A 22,611-nucleotide genomic window follows, 5' to 3' on the forward strand; every position below is an offset into this window, starting at 1 on the left:
GAGCACTCAAACACCTCTCAGAATCAGTTATTCGTTGTGTTTGTTGGATTATGAACTTGCGAGGCACCCACTTTGCATAGAGCTTTCGCCTCTTTAGAGCTTAGTAAATATCTTTTCAACGGTGGATTTCCCTGAGCCCAAATTCAAAAGTATTTGCACCCAAAAAGCAATGCTTTATGATCCATTTTTTTGTTAAAAGGGACTTAGTAAACTTAGTTCCGTTCAAATCTAAATTTTTTTTTTAGCTTTTTTTCAAAATAATTCTTAAATTTCCCCTATCTTCACATCTATTTCATTTCATTTTCTCTCTATTTATTTCGTTCGTTTGATTTCTATTAGAATTTCCATAGACAAGGAAGAAAAGGGGGTAGTTTGGAAGCAACCTGCTCATTTTTGTTGTTTTTATAACGTTTGCGGCAATGTAACAGCTGCACTACTCATCCGCTTGTTATGGGGCGAATACCCACACCATTAATCTATCTCCCTATTTTTGTTGTAATGCCTATGTAGTTGTTGCAAGGCGAATGGCCGCCATGCAACAGCATCAGCATTAACTGAATATATTTTGGGCGCATGTGAAATAAAGCAGCGTCATCGAATAGTAGCCATACACACACATGCGCACACATACTTACAAACACACAGTCACATTCAAGTGTAATTGTCACGTTCATGAGACCGTCGGCTGTCTCCTTTAGTTGCTAGGTGTATGTATATGTCGCTTACAGTGAATATGCGCATGTGGCAGAGTTGAAAGCAAAAGCAAAATGGCAATATGGCTTTTTGGAGCGAAAATAAATCATAGCAGAGACGACACCGTGTTAAATTGGAACTTTTTACATACCCTCTCCGCCTCACAGGTCTTTTCATGCTATACACTCTGTCTTCCTCTTGGTAAAATCGTATGCACTTATTGTACAAACATATAAACATAACACATAATTTGGCTTGTGAATACATTTAAACACATTTATTGAATGCTTCAGCGGACTTACATGAACTTATTTGACTAAATTTAAATACAGTCGCGTTGCATTTAAATGCGTTGGTTTACCATTTTTATTGCACTTAAAGTTAAAATTGAAAATACAGTTTTGGTAAAGCCAGACGCAGATTCAACGTATTTACTATTGAAGTGGAAAATACAATTTTCTTTCCAATGAGATTTGCGAAACATTAATTAATTTTTCATTTCGTCTTTCTGTTTGCCGCCACTTGATTCACTTTTGTGTACGCAGCAGTTTTGGTTGCAGACTGTGGCTGTTGGACAATAAGCAGTGCACCGTAAGAAAACTGTTTAATTAAAATTTAATGAGACAGTACTTACAAGCATACACACTTGCTTACACTCATCATATATTTAAAATCTATTTTTTTACCAAGTAGAAATAAAAACAAAATAGATAAAAGGCAATTGCGAGTGATTTAAGGAAGCTAATGATTTGTAAGCTAATACTCGAATTTTGAGGAATTTAAACAACAATGCCAGCCAACATAAATGACTCCTGGTTATAGTTGTATAAATATTACATACAAGTATGTACATATGTTGGTTTATAATGATAAAACTTGCTTGAAAAGTTTAAGTAAGACAGCTTTATTAAGATTTATTTAACACACATTTTATTTGGAAACCTAAATATTAAATATCACTCAATCTGAATAGGCAGGTAATAATATGTAAGTAAATGCTCTAAGACGTTATAGGCGATATTGATTTCCAGCCTCTCCCTTAGAGTTGATTAGCCACGTTCTTTTATAAGATGGGCGAGGAACTAATATTTATAATTAAAAAAAAAAATGTAAACGGCATGCAACATTAAAATCTCTGTTTTAACTTCATATTAGATTAACAACATGCAAACAAGTAAGGAAGGGCTTTGTTCGGGCGTGTCATGCATTTCATATCCTTAAAACTTAAAAAGATCAAAGACCGGCAAATTCTTCCGAATTATCTGTGTTTGCTAATACTGCATACATTAAATATGCCCACACTAAAAAAATGTTCCCTGAGTTTCATTAAGTACTATATCGCATACAATTACTAATTATAAGAGAAAAAATCATTTTCAATTTTCAAATTTTCAATTTATACTTCGCTTGTTTTTTGAATCGGTAACTTTTTTTCAGTAAGTTGGTTATACTGTCAGTGACATCTCGATTTTTACTACGTCTGAATTTATTGAACAAAGAAGTGCGATAATGCGCCATACCATACTGCATTGGTTATTCGTAATCATTTAGCGACATTTTCATCTAATATCATGAAGCAACCATAAGTGTATTGCATATCCTTGGATATATCCTATAGGGGCTAAGTCAAGTTTTTGCGTAATTTTATCTATTTCAGGCAAAAAGATACACTGTTATGAATAAAATACACTTTCTCATTTTCATTTTCATACGGTATAAAGTCACCCAAAAGTTCGAAAATCTTTATATTAGGTATATGGGGCTCAGGGAAGTATTGACATGATTCAAGCCATTTGTTGTACAAAGCCATCCTAATATCAAGAAAGGTTCAATTCAATTATAAATCTGCCACATTTACAACTATTTTCGATAAAAAGTCAACTACAGGTACAGGGATCCATACATTCGGTATCAAAGAGCTTGAACAGTTTTTGTTAGATTTGGACATAATGTGGCATATTCTAAAGGCATTTTTCATGTTAAGTGTTATCCCGCTATATTAATTGCTTCTTTATTTGTACACTCGAAAGGAAAGAGTAAGATGGAATTTAAAACTGTGTTCTATGAGAAGGAGACGTGTCCAAAGTCCAATTTTGCCCATTTTAAAACTGCACTCTATAAGAATGTCATATATTAAATTAAGTCCACATCGGCTGGTCGGGTTTCGAGATATGTATATTTTTACCTAAATGTGGGCGGTGCCACCCCGATCGTCCGATTTCGAAGCAGGCTCCATTAAAACCCTGTCATACCATCTCGCGCGTAAACTGTAATGTCTCGATTTTAACTATTTTCACATTGTCGGTAGGAATTCTTATAATATTTGTGCTAGGCGAATTTGGTTGCCGCTTAAGTGGCTTAAAAGATATGCAGAATAAACTTATTATAGGGAAGCCATGCCCATTTTTTCTTTGCTTTTACTTAAGTTACAACTTGCACTGAAGGACGGACGGACAGACAGTCACCTGGATTTCAACTTTTCTCGTCACCTTGATCATTTTTATACGTACWACCGTTAGGTGAACAAAAATATTATACTCTGTAGCAACATGCTGCAAGAGTATAAAAACAAAGGTTTAAGTTGCACACCGTCGCCGTAAAGCTTTTTTAAATATCCACATCGAACACACCTTTTGGCTATTCCAAAAGGGTTGAATGGCTAAAGCAGTTTGGATATATCTTACACCACCCAAGTTGCTTTGTGCATGCGTTTCATCCCTGTTGGGCAGATACGAGTCGTGCGACAAATATGAATTCATCGTCTGAAACACACGAGTACTAGACAGTACAGTTATATCCTTTTGCGTTAGTGTGGTTTAGATTTTGTTGTTTCATAATGAATGAGYTTCGAAGGTTAAAGGCGTATTACTGTCGAGTAAATTAGTAAAATACACGCAGACCAATTTGGCCACTATGGTTGAGCCTACAAGGCTATAACCGAATGGAAACTCCAGGGGGACAGAAACAATTTTCGAAGGGAAGGGCGGTATACTCCCTTATTCCTCCTTATTTCTTCTACGCCTTAGAATAGTAATAAATGAATTATGGTACATGGTGTGGTATGGTAGGACTATAGTGTTTTATGCTTTCAAAACTGATTGAGTTAGGCACGTGCTCCCTGACTGCACATATTTCGCTTACACATATACATATGTATATAAAGCATTTGAGTTTGTTAAAACTGAATGCGTATGTTTGCAATGTTTGTAGGGTTTACAAGAATCAATGATGTTTAAAGTGTGTTCTTTGCATACATTTGGTCGTCTCATATGCAAGGTCATTCAAAATTCCAATCGACATTTCTGAGTTAAGATAAATTAGTGGTTTTGCACTTGTAAAACTGCAACTCAGCTTAGCAAACTGAAGTTAAGTGATTTACCCGAAATGAAATATCGGCGTCGGCATTTTATGTTTAATGTAATATTAAATATAATTTGATTTAATTTTCAAGTGATATTTTTCTTTCCTTAAATCCCGCTAGAAGATCATATAACATAGATTCAAAAATGAAAGAGTTGAAGGCAGTGTTGCATGGAACACTTAAAATAAAATAATAAGAATCAGCGCAGAGCAGAGAATATTTTACATGTTACTAATGAAGCCATAAGACCTACCATTGGCATGGGAGGTCACAAAAAGAAAGGTGTATTTGACCAGAGTATTTCTCAAGAATAGGCTTACTTAAACTAAAATATCAGAAAAAGATTCTTCTTAGCCCTAATAAGATTAGTAGAGAGTCCCTTAAGGAAGCTCCTTTGTTATCAAACTATTTGCATGTTCCGAAACATTTCTATTACAACCTCGTAATTTTAATGTAATGTTCATGTTATTTACTTATATCACATATCTTTAGTTTGTTTACTCAAAGGAAAACAAGTAAGAAAAGCAAAGTTCGGGTGTAGTCGAACATTCTATACTCTTGCTACTCTCAAGAATCAAAGACCTGGAAATTCCTTCAGGTGCTGGCAAATTTTACATTACAAAAAGTTGCAAAACTATTAAACATCCATTGTTCGGAATCGTTAATAAATTACAATCCAGTTTCCTTGACTTATATTGAAGAAGTATACTTAGACTTAATTTTTATACCCTTGCAACTATTTGCTACAGAGTAAAATAGTTTTGTTCACCTTGCGGTTGTACGTATCAACTAAACCTAAGCGAGGTAGATATAGTGTTATATATAAATAAATAATCAGGATGACGAAAAAAGTTGAAAATCACGAGTTAGTAGCTGGGCGTAATAGGACCACTGCCACACCCATAAAACGTCATTAAGGGGTCAGTAGGGGAAATTTTTCAAAATTTTTTTTTTTTTTTTTTGTATTTTCTGTGCCCCTACACCCTAAGAATTAATGTAGAAACCCACTTTACCATTGGAAACTTTCGAAGAAGATCTAAAAATAATAACTAGGGGTATGCTTTGTACCAGAAACATTAAACTTTTTTAAACTGGCGGAAATGTCAAACTACTCAACCGATTTGTTTAGTTTTTTAATAATTTTGTAAAATTTATTAACAATGTTATGACAAAATTTATGTAAAACATGGGTAGAAATTATAGCATAGACCTTTTGTAAATAAATTAGCAAGTAGAACTACTTTCAGTTTCATGGCGGAACACTGCGGCATGTTAAATGCTCTTAAGTGTAGGAAAATAACATAAATGCCTAGACACACATGATTTCAAATAACAACAATTATAACAAACATGCAAAAACGTTAACTTGAGCTACACCGAAACTATAATACGCTTCACGGGTACATTTTGGACATAAAATAACTTTTATTTTGATTTAGATTGTAGCGATGTCCTAGTGAAGGCGCTTTATCAAATTAAAAAGTTTTACATACAATCACTTGAGTTTGATCGGTTGGCTTTTACAGAAGCTATATGATATAGTTGGGCGGTATCAAGGGTTCCGATTGAGAACATTCTTGTATAACATTTCAAACATCTGCAAAACTTTGGTCCGTATATACAGACGGACAACTGACGATTTACGTATTTGACAAGTCCTCCGTTTCTGTTCGGGTATTACAAACATAATCGTATTAAGTAATACACCCTGTTCGGGATATAAAAAGAATGATGAGGAGTATCGAAAAGAAATACAACTCTGCAGTACATTTCACAAACAAATGCAATTAGTAATTCAAGCAACGGAAAGCTTTTGGCGTTGTGCATGTCATGAAGAACAAATAAAAAATTACTACTACTACATACTATAAATACTAAATAATAATTTCCTTTTAATTTTATGGCTTTGCCGACACTTTTGCGAAAGCATATAGTTTGACAACACAAAATATGGCTCTGAAGGAATTTACACATGTAAGCAAAAAACAGACATTCGTGCATTAATATGTAAACATTTGTGGACGTGTAGAAAAGCAAATTTGATTACCATACCACAAGAAAGAAGAAGAATTTGTAGGGTCAGTTGTTCGTAGCTGAACTGAACATGCCAAGCTACGGACTTCTGATCTAGCATTTTTGAATGACGTTAGCCACAAGATGACTACAAATTGTAAAATTTAGAATTTTTTTTTTGTTTTTTTTTGTTTTTTTTTTTCAAACAAAAAACCCTCAGGTAATAATAATTGTTAGTGGTAAAGAAGTAAAGGTGTGCAGTATGTATAAATAAGCTCTGCATTTTGATGAACTGCTTTAGGAATCGTCCGACAAACGCCGACCACACAAACCCATTCACCGCGGTAAACACATACATACTTACATATATTAAAACTCGATTTTATCCCATGTGTCTGGTGTTTGTGTTTTTTAGTAGCAAAGGTAACAACGGAATCATCGAGTGTAGTACTTGTAATTCATTTTATGACACTATTAAGAAAGACAAAATCAAGAGAAACAGAAAAAACGTTAACTACAGTTGCACCGAAGCTATCATACCCTTCACAGATACAAAGATTCCCATCGTTCAGTTTATATGACAGATATATGCTATAGGAATCCGATCTGAACTATTTCTTCGGAGATTATGTTTTTCCTTCGAAAATAAGCCATGCCAAATTTGGTAAAGACAAAGACAATATATTAGCAGCTTCTTAGGAGGGCGTTTGCAAATTTTAAGCGACGCGGCTTGATAGAGAATTTGAAATAGATGCTGCATTCAACTCCATCTGTGATATGTTCGATAGATACATTCTCCTCGGTTTATCCTTCAAGTTTTCCAACATAGAAAAATTAGTGACTGGAAAAATAAGGAAAGAACGAGAAAAGCATCGATACTCATCGCAGCCGTGCGCAAATTTGAATTTTTTGCCTATGTGATATTCTATCTCTAACTCATTCACTCACCGTGATTGTTTAGAAAGAATCGATTGATCGGGCAAAGTCATCTAGAACAAGAAAAAACGTTGACTTCGGTTGCACCGAAGCTAAATACCCTCCACAGGTGCATTTCTGTTAGTAACTTATGTGTTCAATTTGTATGGAAGCTATATACTATAGTTCTGAACAATTTTTACACAACAAGAACAAGATTATATTGTTACCTTAAGCAATAATTCATGCCAAATTTCGTGAAGGTACCACGTTAAATGCGAAAGTTTTCCGAACAAGCATTTGATTCCGATCGATCGGTTTGTATGGCAGTTATATGCTATAGTAATCCGATCTGAACAATTTCTTCTAATATTACATGATTTCTATAAACAATGACTCATACCAAATTTCGTGAAGATATAYCATCAAATGAGGAAGTTTCCCATGGAAGCATTTGAGTCCGATCATTCAGTTTGTATGGCAGCTATATGCTATAATAATCCGATCTGAACAATTTCTTCGGAGATTACATTGTTGCTTTAGTAAACAAAATGTACCAACTTTTGTGAAGATACATTATGGAATGTGAAAGTTTCCATACAAGAACTTGATTCCGAACGTTCAGTTTGTATGACAGCTATATGTCATAGTGGTCCGATATTGACAGTTTCGACAAATGTGCAGCTTCTTTAAGAGGAAATGATGTTTGCAAAATTTCAAAACGATATCTTAAAAGCTGAGGGACTAGTTCGTATATATACAGACAGACAGACGGACATGGCATCAGCTGAGTTTGCTGCTTCCAGAAAAATATGTGCTTTGAAAAGCAAAGAAATTGAGAGATTGATAGATACATAGATTCAAAGGCCTCTGAACGCTCTTTTAAGACACTTCGACGCATGAAAACGTTGCTGAGGACGAACATGTTTCATAATAGATTGGTCGGCCTGACGTTGCTGGACACGCGTCATGACATAGAAGTCACTGCAGAAGAAGCTCCCGAAAGATTGTAAAAACTTGGTTCACATCGTTTTGTTTTGTGAAAATTTGCATTTTAATATACGACCTGACTACAATATTATATATGGAAAGTAAGTATGTCACTTCCATCTTTACGATTTATAATGCATTTTTTCAAATTAATCGGATTTGATATTAGAAGGTCGGTTTGAAACTTTTCCACCATGATATTAAACTGTGGGAGGATGGAACCATGTGTTAAAGTTCACGCAAGTGGTGAAAGTTCTCTGATTGCCATTAACTTGGGAGTGACCAGAAACGATTCTTTTACATATGGCTCAAGCCGCTCACGACTTTAACTTTACATCTTTAACCAAGTATCCTCTGAGTAGTCAGAAAACATCCGTTTGAAGGCGAGCTAAAGTGARAAAGCAAAAAATCCTCTCCTTAAGGGTGAGAGCTGGGTTTGGAACCCGCCACGTAAAAACACTACCAAGGAAAGAAGAAAACAGCCTCGGATGATAGACCTTTTGATGACGACCATGGCAAACGAAATAAGGATTACGATTTGAGGGCATGCACTTGGAATGACTTTTTCCTTAATTAGGAAGGTGATGCTGTCCAGCTGGTTAATGTCCTCGTTAGAGTGAAGGCTGACATCACCACCGTCCAAGATGTGAGAAGGACGAGGCAAGGATTGAGGCGAGTAGGTCCTTGTGGCATTCCCTGCAGTGGCCATATAAAGGAGCGCAAATTTGGTGTGGGATTCGTGGTGGGAGAGAAACTTCGTCGCCGAGTACTGGCATTCACCCCASTGGATGAACGTCTAGCCACAATCAGCATCACAGCGAAGCTCTTCAAAATATCTATGATTTTCGATATTCTTTCTATGAGCGCTTGGAGCTCTCCCGCCACGATATCAAAATCGTACTTGGCAATTTTAACGCCAGGGTAGGCAAAGAATCTTTAGCACTACGATCGGTAAATTCGACCTCAACGATGAAGCATTCCTTAATGGGTTGGGACTGATCGATTTCGCCGTCTYCCGAAATATGGTTATCTGTAGTGCGGGATGGGATCGATACCGTGAGTTCAAGAAAAAAGCGAGACGTATTTGCAGAGAGAAAAAGAGAGGCGAAAAAAAGAGAGAGAGAAAATGTGTGAGTATGAAGAAAACGTCTACGAAAAAAGACGGCKACTAACAGAAGGTTTCAAGACTGGCGCATAACCGTGTAGAATCCTCAGAGGTATTCTAGTGACTGATGCCCAGAGCATACTAAAATTATGAAGGGAACACTTCTTCAGTCTTCTGAATGGCACTGACACTATAACACTAGGAGAAGGCGAACCCGATTCCCCAATCGATGACGATGGACCAGACGTTCCATTGCCCGATAATACAGAAGTTCGAGTAGCAATTATTCGTTTGAGAACAACAAAGCGGCGGGGAYCAATGAATTTCCGAGCAAGCTATTGAAGCACGGTGGTCAAAAACTGATAAATAGCATGCATGAGCTTYTTTATAGAATATAGTCGGACGAAAGCATGCCCGACGATCGCAATTTTAGTGTGCTCTGTGGATCTTATCAGTGTGGCTTTAGACCTGGAAAATCAACAACTGACCAGACATTCATCTTGCGCCAAATCTTGGAAAAGACCCGTGAAAAAAAATCGATACTTACGACCTCTTCATCGGGTTCAAAGCTAATTTTGACAACACGAAAAGCCGCGAAACCCAGCAAAACTAATATGGCTGCGTAAACTGAGCAACACCAAAACTCTGTCAAGATCGGAAAGAACCACTCCATGCCGTTCGATACAAACTATGTTTCACACAAAGCAACTCTCTATTCTGCGACTTCTTCAAGCTAGTATTGGAAAAATTAATAMGAGGTGCAGTGCTTAATCGAGCAGATACAATCTTTTATAAGAGTGTGCGGCTGCTATCATACGCAGATGATATTTATAGCGTTGGTCTCAAGACTGGATAAGGAAGCGAAGCAAATGGACCCGTTAGTGAACGAGGGCAAGACGAAATATCTTCTATCATTAAACAAACAGTCGTCGCCCTCCCCACTTGGCTCCCACATCACTGTTGGCAGTCTTATCTGCGAAGTCGTTGATAACTTCAACTATCTTGGAAAAAGTATTAACATAAATAACATTGTCTGCCTCGAAATTCAACTCAGAATCCTCTTGCCAACAGGTGCTACTTCGGACTGAGTAGGCAATTGAGAAACGAAGTMCTCTMTYGACGAACAAAAACCAAACTCTATAAGTCACTCATAATTCCCGTCCTGCTATATGGTGCAGGGGAATGGACGATGACAATATTTGATGAGTCGACGTTTCGAGTTTTCGAAAGAAAGGTTTTGGGGCCACTGCAATTATCACATTGAGATAGTACAGCGAATTAAAACACAGCGGCTACGCTAGTGAGGTCATGTCTCCCGAATGGACGAAAGCACTCGACCTCTGAAAATATTCGACGCAATACTCACCGGGGGAAGCAGAGGATGAGGAAGACTTCCACTCCGTTGGAAATACCAGGTGGAGAAGAACTTGGAATCGATTGGCGCCACGTTGCGAAAAGAAAAAACGACTGGCGCGCTGTTGTTAACTCGTCTATAACCACGGTGTCTACGCCAGTAAAGAAGAAGAAGAAGATATTAAACTGGTTAAAAAAATACTATATTTAAGATATTAATCACCATGTTTCAAGTAAATGTTTATTTCTCCCCCAATACTATTTCTGGATTCGCCTCTGATATATTTACATATACTTCTAAGTACATAGTGAGAAGAACTGACCATAGTACATACAATGTACAAGATATTTGCAACCACCTAACAGTTTTTGGGTTGTTTTTTGGTGTGACTTGAAATTTTAATTGAAAGTTTATATGTCGTATGTGAATTTTGTCCGTATCCACTTTTTCATTTTTTCTTTCTTGCTTTGAATAATGATGTGGTTTGGTATAATCTGCTTTTTGCGCAAATTAAAATAAACGATGTGTCAGAACCTAAAAGGTCAGATTTTGCGTTGGCTACATGCTCGGACGCGTCATTTCAATTTGCTTYCATTTTCTTGTATAACAAATGGCCTTACTTCTTTAACTTATTCCTTCCACCCGCTTATGCCGCTTTCACCGATAAGCTTAACAACGTCAACGCCATCAGCCGGTGTTTTCGGTTGCTGATACTAAGCTAATACAACACAACTTTCAACTGACTGTCGAAGCTTTTGGATAGGTCGCAATCACTATGGACGCTTGGTCATGTCCGTCATGTTTCGCTTTTAGCTGTGTATGTAAGAGTGAAACTGAATGATAAGAATCAGACGTGCTGTCATCCGCTTTGTTGAATTTTTGTTAATTGAATGGATGTTGATCGTCGGTGTAGATGAAACGGTAATACATCATAGCAATATATATCGCATATCCAAATAGTAAAAGGTAGCAAGCATTAATTTTAAGATTCTATTAAAGGTGGGCGAAATAGGTACGACCTTATTTTGTAATAAACATGTGCAAGTGTAAATGTTTCTGGTAAGTGAAAATGCTTTTCTAATTACGCAATATTTTATTTGGACCTTAAATTTGTCATAACAACCAGTCAGAATACTGGGAAATTACTAATGTTCTTCACATGCTTAGATATTTATATGATACGATCCTTCTTTAACTACTCTGTCTGAAGCTCACTGCAACTTATCTAATTGAGGACATTTAAGTGCAATCAAAATAGAACACAAAAAATACATACACATAGTCGTATTGAACATTTCTTATTGTTTATTCCCGAACGATTCACATACACTGTATAAATACATAGAATTTGCTTCACAATGCCTTTTTATACCCAGAACAGGGAAAATTTGCCACGAATTTTGAAACATACACCACAAAATTTATATACATACATATGTACATATGTATGTGTATATGATCAGCGTTAGGAGCTGAGCTTTAGCTTTTGCTTTGTCTGACTGTCCATCCGCCCGCCCGCCTATTTTTATATATGCAACTAAACCCTCAGTTCTTGAAATATTAATTTTAAATCATGCATTCATCCTTTCCGTTCCAAGATACTGCACATTTGTCTAAACCGCCAATATCGGACCGCTTTGGCATATAGCCGCCACGCAAACTAAACAATCAAAATAAAGTCTTTTTTATTTGATAATGTTACAGAAACTGATAGGTAAACGATATCGACTTTAGTGTTAGAAATAYGTATATTTATCGGCGCGAAGCGAATTCAAATGAACTTTCCCTCTCGTCTGTCTTAAGTATTTGCTGTTTCGATTATTTACCAATATATAATATAGTACATATAACATTTGACAGCACGAATTCGCCGTCGCCGTCGCCGTTATTGCGCAAAGCTCTACTGGACTACATCCTCTACACCTCTCATCAGTGAATATTATACGCTTTTACATACTATAAAAGAGCTTTTTGAAATTAAGTACAATGTTTAAAAGTGCCAAGTCATACTCACAAGTTGAATAAATTTTTCTCATGTAAACTTTGTAAAGTCACTTCAAATTGAAAAGAGTATACTTATAACGTATTTATACATACATATGTATGTACGTGCATATCTACAGTCCTTTAATTTGTTTTTACAATTCTGTGAATTTCAATCCATGTCCTAGGGTTGCCATATAGTTGAAAATCCTGCAGAGCGCTACCTACACTTCATTCTGTGTACTGCATATCCTTGAAGCACAATGGACACAAGCGGTTTGTGTCCAAACTAAAATCATTGTATCGTAGCCTGTTCGAGATTACAGCAGAGGTCGCTACAAATACAAAATTTCACAAGAGATATAACAAGCACTACAATAAGAAAAGCTTTCATAGCCATTCGAGGACAGGGCAGGCAAATGAATTTCGCTTCGATTTGCTAAAGGAAAAGTATTCCGCCCATCTGGAAGTAACTTTTGCACATTTGTTAAAAGCTTTTGCAAGGAACAACGTTTATTTTTTTTCTCAMATACATTCAAGCTTAACAAGTTGTACGCCGATAAAGAAATTATAGTCTGAAATTAGTCACCTATTTTAAATATGTATACTGACACTTACTTATAGAGATCATAAGAGATATTAATCGATATCGATATACACTTGCAACCAGTTGCTACAAAGTATTATCGTTTTGTTCATCCAACAGTTGTACRTACTCGTATCACCTAAAATTAATCGAGATAGATATAGGGTTATATATATATTATATATGATCAGGATGGCGAAAAAAGTTGAAATTCGTTTGAATCCGACTGTCCGCCTGTCCGTCCGTCCGTCCATGAAAGCTCTCACTTGAGTAAAAATTGAGATTTCTCGAAGAAATTTGGATGTGGATTCCTTAGTACAAAAAAAAATATTCGACTTCGTAGATGGGCGTAATCGGACCACTGCGACGCCCACAAATCACCATTACCACTAAATTAAGATATAAAGCTGTAATTTGGTACAGAGGTTTGCAGTGGCAAGGAGCACCTGTGAGCAAAATCTTTTGGAAAAGTTGGCGTGTATCTCCTAAACCAACTTAAGCTAAAACAGTCAAATTTGCTGAGTACAAATCTTATAAGAATTTCTATCGACACCGTATGAAATCGAATTATCATTCCCACACTCCCCTTATAACGGTATTGTTAAAAACTCTTGAAAGCGCAATAAATCAGTAACTAAATACTTCAGGTACATTTAATTTTACCACTGAGATGGTATGAAAGGGATCTATCCAAACGAGTGTGAAAATTGGTCAATGGATGGCGCCATCCACTTTTAAGTGAAATTCCATATCTCGGGACCCGACAAACCGATTTCGGCAAAATTTAGTACGTGACAAATAATATATTTGGTGGCACCTTATGACCAAAAATTGTTTGAATCCAATAGAAATTGTACACGATCCTAGGAACCGAATATTTAGACTCCGTTACCTATGGATGACTCTTCATCGAAAATGTCGCTAAATTTCTGATATATTTAGCTGAAATTAAGGGATAATTCTTATCTTACAAATATATGTCTGTATGTGAGAAATGGGTTGAACCCATTAGCCCCCATATACTTCATATAAAGATTTTCGAGATTCCGGGTGCCTTTGTTCGGCATATCAATATGTGTTTTATTCATAACAATGCATCTTTTCGCCTAAAATAAATAAATAAATTTGAGCGAAGAYTTGGCCTATCCCCTATATAACTAATATCAGGATTTTTGAACATCCGGTTGACTTTACTCTATATGATTGGTTTTACACCTTAAAGTATTTCCCTGACTTTGATTCTTGCAAGTTGCAAGAGTATAAAATGTTCAGTTGCACTCGAAATTATCGCTTCCTTACATGTTATATTTTGGTTAGCAATTTGAAATAACTTCCGTAAGTATTCTGATTCAAGGTCAACTTTTTAATTATTTATTTTTTAGACAACTGTGCTTAGTACGATATATGGTATAGAGAGTTTAACATTTTTATCGACATGTTGATTTTCATTCTTTCAAATATTAACAAATATTCAAAAATAACATTAATAATAAAAAATGAGATTTTTTTGCCGGTTGTTTTTCTGACGTTAATGTCGGTTATTCTTATATTGCACCTAACAATTAACACTTTTAACACTACCGACTTGTGAAGTGGCAAAGAGAGATACTTAAATGTAAGTACATGGGAATGTACGAATACATGATGTCGAACCAACTGCATACATGTGTCATCCAATCYGAGAACGGTATCCTTTCATTTACCCGTTTAAACGAGACAGCGTAGTGTTAAATCTTTAGAAGCCAAAGTGAACGACTTGGCACAGCAATTGACACAACTCGATTTAGAGAGAAGTCGTAACGTTTAAAAAACAATAGCGGCAAACCTCACCAAGTCGAATGGTTTGTATGAAACCTACACTTAAGAGAATAATACTAATGGTTTCTAAAGTGTAATTTTTATTAAATAGCAACTTATTATAGTATAATATTATATATATATCGACCGTTAGCTGTGAAACTATAAAAAAATATTTAATTTTTAAACAATATAGATAATGTCATAAGTGGAATTATAAGGAGTCATGGATAAACTCTTCAATGCAATAATTTTACTTTATAATTTCAGGACCAAGTTATTTACGATTCCAATCAGTTTCTATGTTAAATGTAGATCCCTCAGGCTATAAACTTTATTCTGGTTATCTGTACTTTTGCAAAATATTTTGTTATTTCCCAAAGCAAAAAACAAAGAGCAAAATTCAATTCAAAAAGCAAAAAACGTCAACAATTCAAGCCATTTATAAACATGTTAATATTGAATATAAAATAGAAATATTCTAAAATTATATTTGGGTTCATCTTTTTAAGTGTATCTACAAGAAAGTATAGATAAGCTCATTTCAAAATTTCGAGTGTGAAGAACAAAGCTCCTCTATATTAAATTTAACGAGGATGCCGCTTATAAAGTCAAAGGCTGTGAACAAAGAAGATGCTCATATACCGAAGTTACCATATTTTGTTTGTTTGTATATTTGGTTACGCTTTAGTTGACAGTCAAGGAAAACGGTGGCATTCAGTTGAATGGAAAAAAACTTCGCAGCAGAAAATACTATATCACCATTACTGTATTGAATATAGCCGCCTGGCTCGTTCAATAATATGATAAGCTTAGACATTTAGACAGCCATTGGCTTTACTTAAGAGGTTTATTCCCAACGTGAACGGTAACCGAATCCGACTGTCTCAGCTTCAAACGAAAGTAAAAGAACAACTCTGGGAAAATTTACAATAAATTGGTAGAAAAGGTGTAAATTGCAAAACACTGAACGCAAGTTCAGGCAGTTGTTTGCATGGCGGTATTCCATATCCACTACGTGTATGAATAACTTTATACATATGTATGTACATGTAAAAAAAAGTACATGTAGAAAAATCGAGGCGTAAGTCTCAAATCGAAATCTCAATCTCTCATCTAAAATTTATAAAAAAAAAAAAAAATGGGACTATGTCTTTTCTAGCCCCGCTTGTGATTTCGTCCATTCGGATGACTTGTCCTAGCCAACGTAGCCGCTGTCTCTTAATTCGCTGAATTATGTCAATCTACCTTATATCTCGCACAGCTCATCGTTCCATCATCGAGTAAGATACTTGCCGTTGCCAACGCGCAAAGGACCACAAATCATCTGCAGAACCTTTCTCTCGTAAACTCGTAACGTTGACTCACCAGATGTTGCCATCGTCCATGCCTCTACATCATATAGTAGAGCGGGAATAATGACTTACAGTTTGGTACTTTTTCATTGAGAGAGAACTTTACTTCTCAATTCTTACTCTGTCTAAAGTAGCAACTGTTGGCAAAAGTCATTGTTGTAGGTGTTAATACTACAGAACTAACGGCGCGGATGTTGAGGCCAATAGGGCATCAGCTGCACACTCTTATAAAAGATTGTGCCTTCTCGATTCAGCTCTGYAGCTCGAATTATTTTTCCAGTAATAGATTGAAGAAGTCYCACGTTGAAGAGTCGTCTTGTCTGAAACCTCACATGATATCGAACGGCTCRGAGAAGTCTTCCCCGGGATATCAAATTCAGAGATAGCGGTATAAAGGCAGCTCCTTTTTGTGCTGTTAAAATCAGCTTTRAAAGCAACAAAGAAGTGATRTGTGTCAGTTCTTTTTTCACGGGTCTTTTCCAAGAAATGACGCATTCTAAATATCTGGTCAGTTGTTGATTTTCCAGGCCTAAAGCCACACTGATAAACTTAATCAGTTTGTTGAAGACGGTTGTAATATTTCACACATTGCGCTCGATAGAACATTATATGCGATGTTGAGAAGGCTTATCCCACGGTAGTTGGCGCAGATTGTGGGGTCTCCCTTTTTATGGATGGGGCAGAGCACACTTAAATTMMAATCGTTGGGTATGCTTTTGTCCGACCATATTTTACRTAGAAGCTGCCGCTTTTTCAGTTTTTCGCCGCCATATTTGAATAGCTGAGCCTGCAATCCATTGTCTGCCTAGCATTGTTATTCTTCAGACGGRAAAATGCTACTCGGACTTCTTTATGGTCGGGCAAATGGAACATATTTTCGATGGTCATCGATTGGGTAATCGGATTTACCATATCCAGGAGTTATGCTTTCATTGCTTCTCAGCTGGCTGGAAAAATTGTAGTATGCTTGGGCACCAGTCACTAGATCACCTCTGKGAGTTCTTCAAGAGTCTGTTCTAGTCTTGAAAGCATTACCCCTGTCGGCCAGCTTGTCAAATACGTCTCGCTTCCCTCTTCATATCTCGGTATCTACCCCATCCCGCACTTGTTGTGATCGATTCTAATGTTGTGGTGTAGGCAGTACTCTTCACTACGACACGCCACTCGTCACCGTATCAGCTGTTTTTTACATTTCCCGAAAACCAATAAATACTTTTGCGAGTAACTTGGCTTAAACAACTTAGTGGTCCGAGTCGATATTAMGACTTCGGAGCACGTCTAAAACACTGGAGACGTCTATCATAACAGGATCGATCTTAATGACTTTTGCTATGCTGGAATCTGATACTACAGATAACCATATTTGTGACCCCGGCGAAGTCGATCAGCCTCAACCCATTTGGGGATAGCTGAATTTACGACCGTTACGCCAAAGATAAATTTGCGCACCTTAGCAAATGCTACATGGATCCTTTGTTTTAATCCTTGTCCTGCCCATCGCCGCCTTTATTTTTACGAAAACATCAACCACCTGGGCAGCGGCACCTTGTCAATTAAAGGACCGGCCAGGTGCATGCTCTCAAATCGTTATCCTTAATGCGTTTGCCGTTTCGTTTTTTATCTTCATTTTGACGTTTTTTTTTCGAGGCGGTTCCCAAACCTAACTCACAACCCTGGGGATGTTTGGTTTGCCTTCTCACTTTAGTTCGCCTTCAAACGGATGTTATTTGGCTACCCAGAGGGTACTTGGTCTAAGACCGGAAGTCGTGAGTTCCTTGAGCCAATATGTAAAATAATCGTTTCTGGCCACTCCCAAGTGAACGGCAACCAACAAACTTTCTTCACTTGCGTGAACTTCTACACTTGTCTCCATCCTCCGTTACTCTAATATAGTTGATGATTAAAGTATAGTGCTGATGGTTGGTAATCGGCCAACGGCCCATACTTTCCACTAAACCCCAAATATCTAATTTAAAATGTTTCAATGAAYATTATGTACTTCGAAGCCTTAAATGAACGTAGACCTATTTACATAATGTTTTTCGTCTGTCTTATTACCGTAGCTGCCCTCAATCTGTCTGTGAAATTACGCAATAAAATTGAGCACTAAAATAAGCAAAATCCAATTCCATATTTGCTCATGCGACAACYTGCAATTTTATATAAATATGTTTATGAAAACTAGCACACGGTAAAATATGTCCTTAATATCATAAATAAATGCCTACTTGAAGAGAGTACGATTACAAGAGTGCTCGATATTTTTATACTCTTCCAACCAGGTAGAAAGAGTTTTGTTCACCCAACAGTTTCAAGTATTACTTAGATATAGGGTTATAACTGAGCGAGATAGATATAGGGTTATATATATACGTACGCCCGTCCGTCCGTCCGTCCGTTTATTGAAATSCCATATCACGGGACCCGACAAACCGATTTTGACAAAATTTAGTACGTRACATTCTTCTTATACACTTGACAATCCTCTATGCCACATTGTAAAAATGGATGAAATCGGACAACAACCACSCCTATTTGCCATATAGCACAATTTTAAATTCCATTTGATTCGTTGAGTTTCCAGTAGACAAGTTAAGAAGCAATTAATAGAACGAGATAAAACTTTCTTTGGTGTGTTCTACCTTTCAATRAAAACTGCTCAAGACCTACGTACCGAATATTTAAACTCCGTTACCTATGGTTGTCTCTTCAACGAAAATGTCGCTAAATTTGTGATATATTTAGCTGAAATTAAGGGATAATTCTTATCTTACAAATATATGTCTGTATGTGAGAAATGAGTTGAATCGAACCAATACTTCCTTAGCCCCCATATACTTCATATAAAGATTTTCGRGCTTCTGGGTGCCTTTGTTCGGCATATGTATATCGGTCAATATGTGAGTTATCCAAATGAAAATGATGAGCGTGTTTCACTCATAACATGTATATTTGCGTCTAAAATAAATCATTTTCAGCGAAAACTTCGCCTATCCCCTAACTAWTATGAGGATTTTCGAATATCCGGCTGACTTTACTCTATATGATTGGTTTTACTCCTTAAAGTATTTCCCTGGCTTTGATTCTTGCAAGTTGCAAGAGTACAAAATTGGGACAACTTCCACTATCATAATAAATACTAAATTTATTTAATCCCAATGGGCAAGGGTATACTGTACTATAGAAGTTTTAAATTAGTGCGCTCAACGTGGTTGATGGTCTTACTCACATACACCTAGTACATACATATGTATCTCTATATCGTGATCGTTACAATATATATTCGTTTATTTCTCGGCTAGCGAACAGCAGATGGCGTTAAAGGACAGTTCTATTCTGCATAATGCTTATGCGATTTTTGTACCCACGAAGTTTGTAAGCTAAGTCAGTATAGCTATGTCCGTCCATCTGTCTGTAATTTTTCAAACATCTTTTTCTTTTCAAGAGGCTGCTCATCAGTTAAATTTTTAGATTTAGTCACACATATGTATGTATAGTCGAATTATTCAAATATGTGAAGTATTCAACAAACATACCATTTATTACATGATTGTAAATGCAACTGACTTTTTTATTTCTCTTTTAGAATAATTTCTTAGAGATTTGGATGAGTGGACCAGGAAAATAAATTCAAGCCTCTAATAAAACTCACAGGTGAGATTTCACGAGCATACTCTTTTTACCTAATATAATGTTAGCAGACGGGAGTCGATAATTTATGAGACCAGAATAAAATAACAGTTAGAYGCAATTCATTTAAAAATAAAGAGCAAATAACAAAAAGTAAGTGGAAAAGAGTAGGGCTGTTTGAGTTTTTAAGGGTAACAAACGGAAAATTCAATAAAATATACTAATAAATGTGTTATATATCTAAATAGCTGACACTTAGACTATTATAGGATTAACAAATGACCCTTTAGGGTTAAGCAAGATGAAATAAAACGCATATTAAATATTTAATCTATCCCATTATTTCAAAATGATTCCAGGCAAGTGACTGATGTAAAAAATCGTGGAGAAAAGGCCGGCTAGTTATTTTTCTAATGAAATAATTTTGTTCGTTTACACAAATGTTTACAGCTACTTTTTCCCACCATTGAAATTTTGAAAACTATAACTCTAAAATTGTTCATATTTGCTTCAAAAAAAAWATATATTTTTTATTAAAAAAATGTCTGAATATAAACCTTGAATGAAATTACCCGTAATATTATATATCATATTCCGTAATTTTAAAAGGTTAGTGCGAATTTAAATATAAAAAATTGTTATTTTCTTCTTTAGCATATGAATTAGTACGTTTTTGGTTACCATTAAATATTTTTCAAAATACCTAAACACATTGTGAATGCTAAAGAATTAACACTATGTCAAATTACCATATTCCAAAATTGCCAAGTAAAAGAGAAATCTTTGCATCTACACGCATGCGCCTTGCACCTTGTAAGCCTGACAAGAAAACAACCTTCAGTCGTCCATTACCGATATTCACCAGCGCAACGTCAGGTTGGCGTATGGACACTAAAAATTGGMTGCGCCTGTTCTGTTACTGGGCCTGCGCTTGTCATCGAACCAATTGACAATTCAATTGACAGTAAACAAGCGATTGCTGCACTAAACGCTTTCGTTTTAAGTATAATCCAAATAAGATGTTAAAATTGCATACCAAATACCAGCATTGCTTGACGTAGACAGTTTACTTTATACCAGTAAGCATACTTCGTATTGTAGATGTGCGCATTGCAGCATATAACTGACGACAAAACGAGCGAGCCACAGTTGTACACAATATTACAAACGCCAACGGATAACAATTCGTAAAACAAAACCAAGTAAATGAGCGAAGGAAAACATTAATTTAGCTTTGTGCGCCGAGGGGCAAGATCAGCTCTACGAACATGGAACGCAAATATCATGGTATTGCCTGCAATTCGCCAAGTTGAAACAAAACAAGCACACTAAATGATTAAATACGCTAATATATATACATACATATATGTGTAAATATGTTCATACATATACAATATCATCACTGAAGTCAAGATTCTTACGTCCATATAAATATACTCACTTTAAAGCAAAATCTACCAGCAACATCATCTTATAATACTAAATATTTCTACACTGTGTTCCGTATATACAACAATTTGTGGAAAGAAATCGGTAACTCGAACAAATCTAAGGAATATGTTATGAGTRTAGTTATGACCTCTTTTCAGATGAGGTGAGAAAAACTGAAACTAACACCTTCTTGCATTCTCTCTTCWTCTTTTTCTATTATATGTTCTCATATATCCCAAAAATCTGTAATTGTGGAAACTCATAATATAACGGTTAATAATATAATATCATCAGAAGGTTTCAGATAGCTTGTTTCTAATCTACTTGAGTTGATATCCACTATTCAGAAAAGAGAAAAGCTATGAGGGATATCAAATTTGTGCCCACTATGACCGGTACTGTGTTGSGACTTTCTGTTTCGACCGTTTTATTTCATTGCACCATGCAAGCTACTAAGATACATTACTTAAAGTGCGTTTCAAAGCTGGTAAAAAACTTTTAGAGAAGTGCGTGCGCATTGAAATGAATCGTCAAGATAATAAACGCGCACATGCGCAACATATACGCCGACCATTGTGATTGTTTACCTCTAACTCTTCTCTCTGCATACTCGATAGTTCAGTGTCTAAGCTGTGAGCAGTGTTTTGGTGGCCGTGGTCACGCACACTAAAATTAAGTAGCTGGTTTTCAACCGGTAGACAGGATAAGAGAAACGCAAGTTGCCACGAAACTTAATATATCTTGACCGCATCTGTTTAATTTCTTTGTTCCCACTCCTTATATTTTACTTTACCAAACAAAAAAATACTAATAACAACACAGAAGACACAATTCTGGCGCATGCAAATACGATGTTTCGTTGCACAACAAGCTTGGTATACATTGATGTCGATGTKGAGAACGATGACAGCTGAATGACTCTCGTTCTAGAAGCATCTGCCTAATGTTAGGTTCTCATTGAAACACTATGACTCCTTTCATCGATAATAAGAAAGGTTTATAATAAAATATTTCAAAAKTGTCTTAATATCGCAGTATATATCTCATTGATCACTTCCCACGGCAAAACCAGTACATTTAAATTGGTTACTTACTATTTAAAACTAATAATTTCACTTGCATTACATTGTTCTGTTTTCATAATTTTTATTTTAAACATATTTTAAGTCATAAATTTAGAACTCCTAAACCATGTGATAATCCTATTTCGTTTTGGTTTCTAATCGTAAATAATCGAATTGATATTACTCCACTATTCCATATATGCTGCCCCAACATATTATGCATTCCGAACCTATRAGGCTAAGTTAAGATGCAGTAAATCTTCTTCTTCTTAATTGGCGTATACACCGCTTACGCGATTATAGCCGAGTTAACAACAGCGCGCCAGTCGTTTCT

At 36.0% G+C, this 22,611-nt stretch overlaps 1 protein-coding gene across 5 annotated transcripts in view; it reads left to right on the top strand.

The window, feature by feature from the left end:
• Positions 1–22,611, top strand: part of LOC108968150 (homeotic protein antennapedia) — a 167,286-nt gene that overhangs the window by 33,215 nt on the left and 111,460 nt on the right. For 4 of the 5 annotated variants that reach the window (XM_018931942.1, XM_018931947.1, XM_018931948.1 and 1 more), the window contains exon 2: positions 19,739–19,806. The exons of the other annotated variant lie outside the window; for it this stretch is intronic. The gene's annotated coding sequence lies outside the window, so the exon portion shown is untranslated. The remainder of the gene's footprint in view (positions 1–19,738; positions 19,807–22,611) is intronic. 5 annotated transcript variants of the gene reach the window in all.

Source organism: Bactrocera latifrons, unplaced genomic scaffold, assembly GCF_001853355.1.
Source record: "Bactrocera latifrons isolate USDA-ARS-PBARC rearing strain unplaced genomic scaffold, ASM185335v1 scaffold_205, whole genome shotgun sequence".
NCBI lineage: Eukaryota > Metazoa > Arthropoda > Insecta > Diptera > Tephritidae > Bactrocera > Bactrocera latifrons.